The sequence below is a fragment of the Triticum aestivum genome, chromosome 3D (genome assembly GCF_018294505.1).
Source record: "Triticum aestivum cultivar Chinese Spring chromosome 3D, IWGSC CS RefSeq v2.1, whole genome shotgun sequence".
Lineage (NCBI taxonomy): Eukaryota > Viridiplantae > Streptophyta > Magnoliopsida > Poales > Poaceae > Triticum > Triticum aestivum.
This window is the reverse complement of record NC_057802.1, coordinates 377,711,158-377,724,968: the sequence shown is the minus strand read 5'-3', so window position 1 is coordinate 377,724,968 and position 13,811 is coordinate 377,711,158.

Sequence of the window (13,811 nt, the reverse complement as noted above, 5' to 3'; positions counted from 1 at the left end):
GTTGCTGGTATTGGTGAAATTGAGGTGGACACGGTAATATTTGAACATCACACATTATGCAGTACTGAAATAAACAAGGGATGAACATGCTTAATACATCAACCGTACAAATCATAGCCATTGCAAGTGGTATTGGTAAGATTTAGCTGGTCAGATCTTACCTCTTAAGTCCTGGGGGGTAGTCGCTGGGGGACTTCATCTGGGCTAGAGCCTGCACCATGTCGGCGACGGCGGAGGCGAGGTGTTCCTCCGGGTCAACACGCACAGCGGCCATCGCGCCATGGACCACCATCAGCTCTTGGCGGGGGGGATTTGGAGGCATGAGGATGTTTCGTAGGCGCCATTTAAGCAATCAGGCCGGGGACGTGATAGAGATCAGTGGGTTACCTGACTGGATCCGAGCAGAACATAGATGTGGTTGAAGCTGAGGTTGCGGCGGCGCCAGTTTGTGATGCCGGTAGGGGAGGCGCGAGGGAGGGGGATACTGAGGGGAAGGGGATGTGGATGGAGGAATAAATTCTGAAATCGCGCGCCTAATGAAAATTCCGGTGCGAAACTTGAAACTTGGGCGGGTGTCGGTGTCAAAACCGGCGGATCTCGGGTAGGGGGTCCCGAACTGTGCGTCTAGGATCGATGGTAACAGGAGACGGGGGACACGATGTTTACCCAGGTTCGGGCCCTCTCTATGGAGGTAATACCCTACTTCCTGCTTGATTGATCTTGATGAATATGAGTGTTACAAGAGTTGATCTACCACGAGATCGTAATGGCTAAACCCTAGAAGTCTAGCCTGTATGACTATGGTAATGGGTATCCCCCTATCCGTACTACGCTCTCCGTTTTATATAGACACCGGAGAGATCTAGGGTTACATGGAGTCGGTTACATAAGAAGGAATATTCATAGTTGGTAGCCTAGCTTGCCTTCCATGCGAAGGAAAGTCCAATCCGGACACGGGTGTAGCCTTCGGCCTTCATATCTTCACAGCCCACCAGTCCGGCCCAAAGGATAATAGGCCGGACGCCCGAGGACCCCTTAGTCCAGGACTCCCTCAGTAGCCCCCGAACCAGGCTTCAACAACGAGGTGTTCGGCGTGCAGGTTGCCTTCGGCGTTGCAAGGCGGGTTCCTTCTCCAAGTAATATATTTGGCCGTTGATCTAATATCGCTCCCCTCGGCTTCTGTGCGCTAATAACTTCGTCTTCCACGTGTCGAGCGAATGCGGAAAGTCAGGGTGTTTTGCGGATAACACCCCATCCACGCAAGGCAGAGCGCCTATTTAAAGACATTGGATCTTAGATCCAGGTGACACTACACCGAGAAAATCCCCGGAGACTGCCAGGAGAAACCATTCCAACATGGCTAGCATTCCCAGCTCCTCCTCCCGCTCCATCCCAAAGAGAAGCGAGTGGGAGAAGTGCTTTGTGTCTCATAGTCAACTAGCAAAGTTGCAAACACAGGGATTTCTTCCTCCCGCGGATCTGGTCCCTGTTTGAGCAGGGTCGGCCTCCTTCAATGACGTGACTCAGGCGGAGGACTTCCCCAATCCGTCCAGGGAGGAGCGAGTGTGCTTTGTCCCCTATCTGCTAAGAGGCGTCGGATTTCCAGTCCATCCGTTCCTCCGAGGTCTTCTGGTATATTACGGCCTCCAGCTGCACAACTTCACTCCCGCCTCTATCCTGCACATCGCAGGTTATGTCGCTCTATGCGAGTTATTTCTGGGTGTTGAAGCCCATTTCGAACTGTGTTGAAAATTGTTCTGTCTTGTCCCGCGTAACCATGAGGGTTCCATATTTGAAGTGGGTGGAGCCGAAGTGTGGCGCATCGCCAATACCGGATACCTGTCCGGCACTCCAAGGAGGGCATCAGAAGAGTGGCCTTCTGAATGGTTCTACATCGAGGACGTTGCACTTCCCGACCCAGTTCAAAGGGGTCTCCCTGAATTTGCAAATGTTCCACTAAAGAAACGCCATAGTTGGCGTCCCCGGAGCTCTGAAGAGGATGACAGTGCGGAGGTTCGTTAGCTCCTGGGCAAGGTAAAGACGCTCGCTCAGTCCGGATTAACAATGGTTGAGGTAATGGCGACCTCCATAGTGCGAGGGGTTCAACCGCTTCAATATAGAGGGCTCCCAATCTGGCACTACAACGGGGAGGATGACGCCTCCCGCTGTGGTCGGAAAGGTCCAGACACCCCCGCCGCTCTAGCCAAGATATTGGCCGAGCTGTTCAAAGGGGAGGAAGAGGAATTTCTTCGCATCAATCGCAGGGATGGATATTCTATGTATAATCCTCCCAATTGGGTAAGCCCCAGTCCTTCTGCTTTACTCATTCTGCTTCCCGGATTACCTTTGATGAATTTCTAATCCGCTTATAACAGCATTGGCAAAAAATCACTAAGGGGTTTTACAGCCCCGCCCCACAGCCTGAGAACCACAACCGGGAGCTGGATCCTGGGTTTGAAGAAGACCAGGATATATTTGTGGTACTCGCGGAAGGGGTGTTTTACCAGGCGAGCTACGACGGCACGGAAGTGGCCATTATCGCCGATTACCCTGGTCTTCTTCCTGCTTCCCACGTCAGTTATCAAGAAAAAGTCTCGCTCGAAAGAGCTTCCTCGCACTGCCTCACCCATCATACTGCATCGTGCTCCACAGGGGAGGCGTTCGGCGCATCATGCTACTCCGGGGGTGGCCCCTAAGAGGGCGGCTCCAGCGCCGAGCAAGGCCTCTAAAAGGAAGGTCGGTGAAGACACGACCGGTCCCTCATCAAAGAGGTAAGGATTTGAAGGTATACTTTAGTAGTCACATCCAACTACAACTTATACGTTTGTCTGGTACCAGGAAAAAGGTTCACCGGACTATGTCCGAGGGTCCGGCCGGCCGTACTCCCGGCGCCCGGGATTTAAACCCCGTCGGAGAGATGGGAGCAGATATGGGAACAATGCCGGACTGTCCTTCGGCCGAGGGTTCGAAGAATATGTTTGTTACCAACTCGGAAGTGGAGAGCGCCATGAATCATCGGCATTGTAGGGCAGTCTTACGGGACTCCAAGTTTTCGGAGGAGGCATTCGATGCCTTTAGCTCGGGCGACGCATACATCCGAGCTGCTCGAGATGGGCTTAGAAGAGCCACCAAGCAATATTTGGCGGATGTGCGGGTAAGTTTTCTTTGTCCAAAAAAGGATGATCACATGCTTGTAGCCCCAAAGACTGAAAGCAGTTGGCACAACTGATTTAAGGATCATTGTACGACCAGGTCCTTACAGAGAAGAATGTCCTGCTAGCTCAAGAGCTGGAGCAGTGTCGGGCGCAGCTAAATGCTGCTAGCGCCGAACTGGAAAACTTCAAGAAGCTGTCCTCTGGTAACGTTCCCCTCCATCGAGGAACAACAATTGTATACCAACTGTGCTGATACTACCACTGATCGCATAATAGGGTCGCCTGATCAACTTGAAAAGAAGTTGAAGATCGCCCAAGAGGCAGAAAGGGAGGCAAAGAGGCAACACGCCGCAGGCGAGCGTGTGATGACCCACGTCAGGGACGAGAAAAACAAGCTACAGGATTCCAACACTATGTTGGGTGAAGAGTTGAAAGATGTGCGGGCCCAGCTAGCCGACTCCGTGAAGGAGAATGAGAAGCTGTGGGGCGGCATATTCAGTATGTTTCCGAACTTTTCTGTTTTTTAGGTAGTTCGGAGATAAATGGAACTAATATAGCTATGTTTGCAGGTATATTGACAGGCCGTCCTGAAGAGGAGGTGTCTGGATCATCAAGTGATCTGCTGCAAAGACTGTCGCAAGTGCACGAGCATGCTCGGCTGGCCATGCGGAGTGTTGCCAAGGCCTTATGGCCATCCGCCTCCCCTCCAGGAAGTATGGAGGAGCTTGTAGAGCTGTCCAAGGGAGCGCGGCGGCGTATCCGATTGTGGAAGATATCGGCCTACCGAGAGGGTACGCGAGAGGCATGGGCCATGGTGAAAACGCGATATACCAAGTTGACTCCTAATCATATGGCCCGGGTTGGACCGCTAGGGCCAAATGGGGAAGAAATTTCCGTTAGTTTAGTATATGACCAAGTAGAGGTGGCCGCCAAATATTCCCAACAGGATTGTAAGTTAGGCTGCCTGTTAGATGGTATAGAGGAGGAAGTGTTTGAGTCCAAGTGACTATGTACTTTCCTCACCATGTGGAATTCTAGCTGAATTGTATATCATTTGTCATGGTAGACCTTTTCGCTTCAGCCTTCGGACCCGAAGGTGCGGAGTGTTTCCGAATACCGTCATAGCCGAATAGGCCAGGGTATGTGTGGAAAACTAAGCGTAGGGGTCATAGTTGCTTGAACAGACAAGTTGTATCCGGCTAGTTATCTTATATTACATTGAGATTGTAAGAAACATCTTCCAGGGAGAATAGTTCCGTTAAGGGTTTCTTTCCCTGGGTGTGCATGCATTAGTAGACATGTCCGAATTGTGATGCGAAAATCACAGTGTGTATAGCTTATGGGGGTTCACAATAGAGTGAGTGCAAAAAACATTTTTCATCCACCGACCGAATATTCCCTTAAGAATGCTAGCTTTCGGCTTAACCCAGTCTGAGGTACGCATCCGGATGACCCGGCAGTAACAATCGCAGAGGTGCTCCCTTTACCACCTAGCCGAACAATCAGGAACGTAGGGGTAAGCACAGGAGCCAGGCAACCCAGCTTGGCCAAAACTTAAGTCATATCGATGCATATAATGGTGAAGAAAAGACAAACGGGAAAAACACGTATGTGTGATGAGCTTGACGCTCGGAAAATAATATTAACAAGCTTCTGTTAAAGAAGCCCCCAGGTATAATGGACGTACATATGTGAAGATGCGCACGTCAGTGGTGTTCGGTCAAGCCGTATGAGAGCTTTAAAGAGAAAAAAATAAAGGTGGAAAAGAGATAAAAAGTAATGGAAACTACAGGGGAGGAGGGGACGAACAAAGAATTCGGCGCTAGGCATAAAACCTTCGGAGTCTGGCCGCGTTCCAGGGGTGTGGCTCTAGGCGATTGTCCGATGCATCACGAAGATGGTACGCTCCGCCGGTAAGAACTTCGTCGATTATGAAGGGACCCTCCCATTTGGGCTTGAGTTTGTCCTTTTTCTTCTCCGGCAAGCGTAGAACAAGTTCGCCAACGTTGTAAGTCTTGGCCCGTACTTCTCTGCTTTGATATCTTCGAGCCTGCTGTTGATAAAATTCTGAACGGGTTTTGGCGACGTCGCGCTCCTCCTCCAAGGCATCTAGGCTGTCTTGCGGATCCAACTCGGCCTCTTTCTCTTCGTACATACGCACTCGAGGTGAGTCATGTATAATGTCGCAGGGCAACACAGCCTCTGCAGCATACACCATGAAGAAAGGTGTGTATCCGGTAGTACGGTTGGGCGTGGTCCGCAGCCCCCAGAGTACAGAGTCGAGCTCCTCAACCCAGTGCTTGTCTGATTCTTTCAAAGACCGCACTAGCCTGGGTTTGATGCCGCTCATAATAAGACCATTGGCTCGTTCGACTTGACCGTTTGTTTGCGGATGGTAGACAGAGGTGTAATCAAGCTTAATGCCCAGATTAGCACACCTGGTTTTGACCTCATCGGCTATGAAATTGGAACCATTATCGGTGATGATGCTGTGCGGGACACCATAACGGTGCACCACGTCGGATATAAATGCAATCACCGGTCCGGACTCGGCCGTTTTAATTGGTCTAGCCTCTATCCACTTGGTGAATTTATCCACCATGACCAGCAGATATTTTTTATTATGGCTTCCCCCTTTAATGGGTCCAACCATGTCCAAGCTCCAGACCGCAAAGGGCCATGTAATGGGGATTGTTTGTAGGGCGGTTGGGGGCATAAGTGTTTGGTTGGCGAAGAGTTGGCATCCCATGCAGCGCTGGACGAGGTCCTGCGCGTCTGCTCGGGCCGTAGGCCAATAAAATCCTGTCCGGAAGGCCTTGCTGAAAAGTGCCCTGGCTGCGGCGTGGTGCCCACCGAGACCGGCGTGAATTTCTGCCAAGAGTTTCCGCCCCTCCTCCTCGGAGATACACCTTTGAAGGACTCCGGTAGTGCTTTTCTTTTAGAGCTCTCCTTCGTGAACTTTATAGGCCTTCAAACGTTGGACAATGCGGCGGGCCTCGTTCTGATCTTCTGGGAGCTCCTTCCTATCAAGGTAGGCCAAGAATGGTTCGGTCCACGGGGCAATGACTGCCATAATGAGATGGGCCGATGGTGTTATTTCGGTGGGTGAGCCTCCGATGATATCGGTGTGTTCGCTATCTATATTTGTGTTCGGAACGGGACTGTCGTTGCTGTCTCCCCCTTGCCACACCATGGATGGCTTAAAGAACCTTTCGAGGAAGATGTTAGGTGGGACGGGCTCGCGCTTAGCGCCGATGCGAGTGATGAAATTCGAGCCCCTCGAACCGAGCCGACATTTTTAAGACGGCGTTGCGATAAGATGCCATCTTTGGATCTTTGGCATCAAAGTCTCCATTAATTTGGGATATTGCGAGGTTTGAGTCCCCGCGCACCTCCAGGCGTTGTATGCCCATTGATACGGCCATCCGAAGGCCATGTAGCAAGGCCTCGTATTCGGCTGCGTTGTTGGAGTCTGTGAATAATATTTGGAGGACGTACTGGACGATATCTGCCGTGGGGGACGTTAATACGACACCCGTCCCTAGCCCCGCCAACCTTTTGGAGCCATCAAAATGCATAACCCAGTTGGAATACGTGTCGTACTCTTTAGGGAGTTCTGTCTCTGTCCATTCGGCGACGAAGTCAGCCAATACTTGGGATTTGATGGCTCGACGTGGTTTGTACGTGATGTCGAATGGGAGGAGCTTAATGGCCCATTTGGCAATCTGGCCCGTGGCGTCCCGGTTGTTTATTATATCATTGAGGGGCACTTCAGAAGCCGCCGTGATTGAACACTCCTGAAAGTAGTGTCGCAATTTTCGAGATGTCATGAAGACTGCATATGCTATCTTCTGATAATGAGGGTACCGGTATTTGCATGGTGTGAGGACGGTGAATACGTAGTATACCGGCTTTTGGAGCGGAAATTTGTGTCCGTCCTGTTCTAGCTCAACGACGAGTACGGCGCTCACCACCTGGTGTGTTGCCGATATATATAGGAGCATTGGTTCGCCGACGTTTGGCGCGGCCAGGATGGGGTTGCTTGCCAGAAGGGCTTTTATCTCTTCCAGTCCGGCCATCGTCGCGTCTGTCCATTTGAAGTTATCGGAGTGCCGTAGAAGGCGATAAAGTGGCAGCGCCTTTTCCCCCAACCTGGAGATAAAGCGGCTTAAAGCTGCCATGCACCCAACGAGTTTTTGGACCTGTTTAAGTTTGGTTGGCGTAGCCAATTGTGACAGAGCTCGGATTTTGGCTGGATTTGCTTCAATTCCTCTATTGGAAACGATGAAGCCCAGTAGTTTTCCGGCGGGGATGCCGAAGACGCACTTTTCTGGATTAAGCTTGATGTCATATGTACGGAGGTTGTCGAATGTGAGACGCAAGTCATCTATTAGTGTTTCAACGTGTCTAGTTTTGATGACGATGTCTTCCACGTAGGCCTCCACTGTCTTGCCAATCTGTTTCTCGGGGCATGTTTGGATCATACGCTGGTAGGTGGCGCCGGTGTTCTTGAGCCCGAAAGGCATGGTGTTGAAGCAAAACGGCTCGTACGGTGTAATGAATGCTGTTGCGGTTTGATCGGACTCCTTCATTTTGATTTGATCGTATCTGGAATATGCATCAAGGAAGCACAGTGAGTCGTGTCCTGCAGTAGTGTCAATGATTTGATCAATGTGAGGAAGGGGGAAGGGATCCTTAGGGCAAGCCTTGTTAAGGTCTTTGAAATCGACGCATAGGCGCCAGGATTTATTCTTCTTTGGTACCATTACCAAGTTTGCCAGCCAGTCCGGATGTTTAATATCTCTGATGAATCCGGCCTCGATGAGTTTTGCTAGCTCTTCTCCCATAGCTTGTCGTTTGGGCTCGAAGAAGCGCCGCAGTGTTTGTTTGACCGGCTTATATCCCTTCAGTATGTTGAGGCTGTGTTCGGCCAACTCGCGCGGGATTCCTGGCATGTCTGAGGGGTGCCACGCGAATATGTCCCAGTTTTCACGCAAGCAGTCTCGTAGTGCGGCATCGACTATGGGGCTGAGTTGTGCTCCGATAGATGCTGTCTTCTTCGGGTCTGTTGGATGGACATGAAATTTGACTATTTCTTCTGCTGGCTTGAAGGAAGTGGATTTGGGTCGTTTGTCCAGGATCACATCGTCCCTATCCACAGTGGAGCGTAGTGCGGTTAATTCTTCGGCCGCAAGGGCCTCTGATAATGCCTCGAGGGCCAAGGATGCGGTTTTGTTCTCGGCGCGGAGTGCTATATCCGGATCGCTGACAAGGGTGATTATTCCATTAGGCCCGGGCATTTTTAGCTTCATATACCCATAATGAGGTACAGCTTGAAAGCGCATGAAGGTCTCTTGCCCTAACAGGGCGTGATATCCACAGTTGAAAGGGGCCACCTGGAATGTTATTTCTTTGGACCGATAATTCTTCGGCGTACCGAATACCACATCAAGTGTAATTTTTCCCGCACACCGCGCTTACCGACTGGGAATGATACCTCGAAAGGTTATGCTGCTTTTCTCGATGCGGCTCCTGTATATTTCCATCTTATGGAGCCTGTCCTCATAAATGAGGTTATGTAGGTTCGTCACTGGCGTTAAAGGTTATGGCCGTGTCGTTCCAGGGGTCAATTGCGGCGACCTCGAAGACATCAGCGAGATCGCGCAGTGCCCTTTTATGCTTATTGTTTGAAGTGAATGTCTCGAAGACCGTCAATACCCTTGTGTCGTTGTTTTCTGGAGGGTGCAGTTCTGAGGTGTCCTTGATAAGGATGTCCTCACCGCTCTTGGCTACCTGCCGAAGTATCCAACATGCTCTAAGGCTGTGGGTTGCCACGGTGTCCGGCATTGTATGTATTTTGCATGGGCCATTGAGCCATCCCTCCAGAACGGTGCCGTGCGGCGTAATGGGTTTATGTTTTTTGACTGTTGGGCTGGTCATGCCACGGGGGTGCGTCCTCTTCGCCTTTATGAGGAGTTGGGTTGGGATCGACGGTTCCCAGCAAGCTACTTGAGTTTTCCAGGTGCTTTCCATCACGCTGTACTTGTGTACAATAGTTGCTAAGTCAGCAAACTTTAGTATGCGGTGGCGATTGATGGCGTTGAGGATACCTTCGTCCGCGCAGTTGTTGCGAAATGCTGCAATCACATCTTCGTCGCGGCAATCCTTTACCTTGTCTTTGACAAGGAGGAATCTGGCCCAGAAGTGCTGGACCGTTTCCTGATACTGTTGTTTGATGCTCATGAGAGCGTCTATGTCCGGGTGGGTCGGTGGAATTAAATCCGAACCCTGACCCGACCTCGGATCCAGAGTTTGAAGATCAACCGGACCTGACAGCTCGGGTTCTGGGATATTGGCTGATTTTTTAGGCTCATCGTCCAACTCTATGTTCGGAGGACGAGACACGCCTTTCTGCCGGAGATTATCCGGCCTTTCAAGATCGGAGATCCGAATATAGCTTGTCTTCAATATAGCAGAAGAGTTGTTCCGCTCCTCGACTACCGCTATCTGGTGGGTGATCGGCGGAGTTTTAATTTCTCTCTGGTCGGGTTTAAGCCCAACCCGATCATAGTCTGTAGCGACCCCCAAGGCGGTCATGCGATCCAGGAGTTCGTTCAACGATGATAACTCCGTCGGATCCATCCGAGCGGAGTATTCGGGATCAACGCGGAGGCAATTTTCGACGAGTTGAGAGGTCATCGTCGGCTTAAGGGCCGAACTTGCGGTCATGACGAAGCCGCCCAGCCAGAGGGTTTGGCCTGGGGCCAGGGCTCCTCCGAAGATGATATTATCCTTGACGACAAGGCGAGCCATCAACCCTTTTGGCGATGGCACAGTGGAACTCTCAATGAAAGCACCAATGTCGGTGTCAAAACCGGCGGATCTCGGGTAGGGGGTCCCGAACTGTGCGTCTAGGATCGATGGTAACAGGAGACGGGGGACACGATGTTTACCCAGGTTCGGGCCCTCTCTATGGAGGTAATACCCTACTTCCTGCTTGATTGATATTGATGAATATGAGTGTTACAAGAGTTGATTTACCATGAGATCGTAATGGCTAAACCCTAGAAGTCTAGCCTGTATGACTATGGTAATGGGTATCCCCCTATCCGGACTACGCTCTCCGGTTTATATAGACACCGGAGAGATCTAGGGTTACATGGAGTCGGTTACATAAGAAGGAATATTCATAGTTGGTCGCCTAGCTTGCCTTCCATGCTAAGGAAAGTCCAATCCGGACACGGGTATAGTCTTCGGCCTTCATATCTTCACAGCCCACCAGTCCAGCCCAAAGGATAACAGGCCGGACGCCCAAGGACCCCTTAGACCAGGGCTCCCTCAGCGGGGGAAACACATAACGCAGACGAAACGCGTAAAATACTCGTGTGTGACAAAAAATAAAGTTGGCAGATCCCGTCTCCAAAAAAATGTACATGTGTACTTGATTTTTTTCGGTCAATGGTACGCTTGGTTTATTAGGAAACATCGCACAGGTAACTGACTTATGGGTCATTAACGCAAAAAAACGCAGACGGGTACGGCATAGAAACCGTGTGTTTTGTGATCTTCTAATGATTAACGCAAAAAAACGCACACGGGTACACATGCTAATCAACGCTCAAAGCCCTCAAAGGATGCTCTTACCGACATTGTACGTTAAAACTACAAACTTAAAGTACTACTGGTAATTTTCTCTAATACTACAAACTTAAACTACTTCTCACATGCTGCCATCGGGGCATGCTGGCCAGACGCCAGTGTTGTCCTTCCCGGCCTTATAGGCGGCAGGCCACCGTGCTTCGATCACCGCCAAGCTCTCCTCACCACGGCGTGCAGCCTCTTTTTTCTTGCGGCGGCAGGACTCTCTTTTCTTGACTGCTTTCTGCCTTTTCCTCTCATTCTGTGCAGCTTTGGCCGCCTCTAGATCCACCACCCATTCGGCCATGGCAGCCTCAAAGTCCGCCCATGTAACTGTCTGGCCGCCGCCGGCGATGAACTTGGCACGGTGAGATGACATCGCTTCCTTACCATGTGTGCGGTCGCGGGCGGCGAGGAACGTTGCGCGGCGGGATGCCATCGCTTCCTTACCAGTTATTGTGCGTCGCGGTGCCATGGACGACGCCTGGAGAGAGTCTGGGATGGAGGGGCCGGGTAGCAGTACAGTGCGGTGGTATTCAAGAGCTCAACGACAAACGACTATAGAAATTCGGCTTCCCTTACAATTTTGCTTGTTCATTATCGCACACGGTTCATCTCCGCCGCTTCCGGAAACAGTGTGCGCTGAGCCTATTGTGTGTTGCGTTATGATTGGCCGGAACCCGAGCCACGCGGATCGCGCGTGTGCACCATAGGATGCTCCGCGATCGAAGACAATCCACGTCCCTCACATCACACTCGTGCACCTGTAGCTGGATTGGATTTATATGCGCTAAATGCCTAGAAAATGCACATAATCCCCTAAATATGGTAAATGAGCCCGGAAAAATGCCAAATTTGAACAAGGTGATTTGTAGGGTGTATGTTAATCATAGAAAAAAAAACTCCAGGGCAAAGAACGAAGAAAATTTGGATTCCCCTTCAATCTTGGGGATTTCCCTCTCGAAAGCATGGAACTTCCTCGGTAATGGTTCGATTTATGAAGGGCGTGCATGATGACATAAGCCAAACCTTCTCAAATTTTTACCAGGGCATGGTGAGGTCATACCATGGCACCATGCCAGGCGTCATGTTTCTTAAGCATTTATTTCATTTTTTCTATAGTTGAAAACCCAACAAACAAACATCTGTGGTTGACTATTGCCACACATTTCATCGAAATATCTCTCCATTATTCCTTGTAAAAGGCATGAGAATTTACTAAATGGCACGAGCATGGTTTTCCAGGCCATTCTTGTGGACCCTTTCATGCACCGGTTGTTTGAACTTGAATTATGTGCATTAATGCCTAGGAAATGCACATAATCCCCTAAATATGGCAAATGAACCCGGAAAAGTGCCAAATCTGAACACGGTGATTTGCAGGTTGTATGTTCATCATAGAAAAAACTCGTGGAAAAAGGACAAAGGAAATTTGGATCTCCCTTCAATCTTGGTGATTTCCCCCTCGAAGCCATGAAACTTCCTCGGTGATGGTTCGTTTTATGAAAGGCGTGCATGACGACATTTTTACCAGGGCACGGCGAGGTCATACCATGGCATCACACCAGGCGTCATGTTTTTTCAAGCATGTATTTCATTTTTGTATAGTTGTTAACCCAGTAAATGACGCGTTTATGGTTGACTATTGCCACACATTTCCTTGAAATATCTGCCCATTCCTTGTAAAAGGCATGAGAATGTACTAAATAGCACGAGCATGGTTTTCTAGACCGTTCTTTTGCACCTTTTCATGCACCGATTGTTCGAATTTGAATTATGTGCATAATTAACGCCTAGAAAATGCACATATTCCCCTAAATATGGTAAATGAGTTCGGAAAAATGTCAAATTTGAACATGTTGCATTTGAGGCGGCATGTTGATCGTTGGAAAAAAACTGAATGACAAACTAGGACGGAAATTTAGATTCCCCTTCAATCTTGGTGATTTCCCTCTCGAAAGCATTGAACTTCCTCGGTGATGGGTCGATTTATGAAGGGCGTGCATGACGACATAAATCAAACCTTCTCAGCTTTAACCAGGGCACGGTGAGGCCATACCATGGCACCATGCCAGCCGCCATGTTTTTCAAGCACATATTTCATTGTTCTATAGTTGATAACCCAGTAAATGACGCGTTTGTGGTTGACTATTGCCACACAATACATTGAAATCTCTGCCCATTCCTTGTAAAAGGCTTGAGAAATTACTAAATACCACGAGTATGGTTTTTCCAGACCGTTCTTGTGCACCCTTTCATGCACCGATTGTTTGAATTTGAATTACGTGCATTAATGCCTACAAAATGCACATAATCCCCTAAATATTGTAAATGAACCCGGAAAAGTGTCAAATTTGAACACGGTGATTAGTAGGGTTTATGTTCATCGTAGAAAAAAACTCATTGATGAAGGACAAAGGAAATTTGGATTCCCATTCAATCTCGGTGATTTACTATCGCACACGATTCATCTCCGTCACGTCCGCGAACCGTGTGTGTTCACTAACACATGCAAAAGGAAAAGAAAACCCTCGCCCACTTCGTCCCCACTCACTCGCCGCGGACTCGTCCGCAACTCTGCACCCTAAGCTCGACGGCTGTTGGCGGCGGGCGTAGGTCACGCTCCAAACAGCACCGAATTTCGCCCCTACTGCTTTCGCCGCCTATCTGCACCGACATTCTAGACTCTGGTCGACTGGGGTTTTCTGCGGGATTGGGCCGGGGATTTTTCTCGTGGAAAAGGTAATCAACTTAATTAGCAAAATATTCACTCATCTCTTATCGCAGACCGTCCGTCGCTGTTAATCAACCGGCGGAAATGGCCGTGGAATCATTTTTGTTCTAGCTGATTCGTGGGTGTTCATTTATGTGTCCACAGTGCGAGCACAAATCGGGCAACTGTGGTCGTGGCCAGTCGGAAACGAAGTTCTATCTCACCATTCCAGATGACTTCAGGGAGCGCTCGGTATGTTCAATCTCAACCTACCACGGTCGACATGGCCTAAATTTGTGAACATA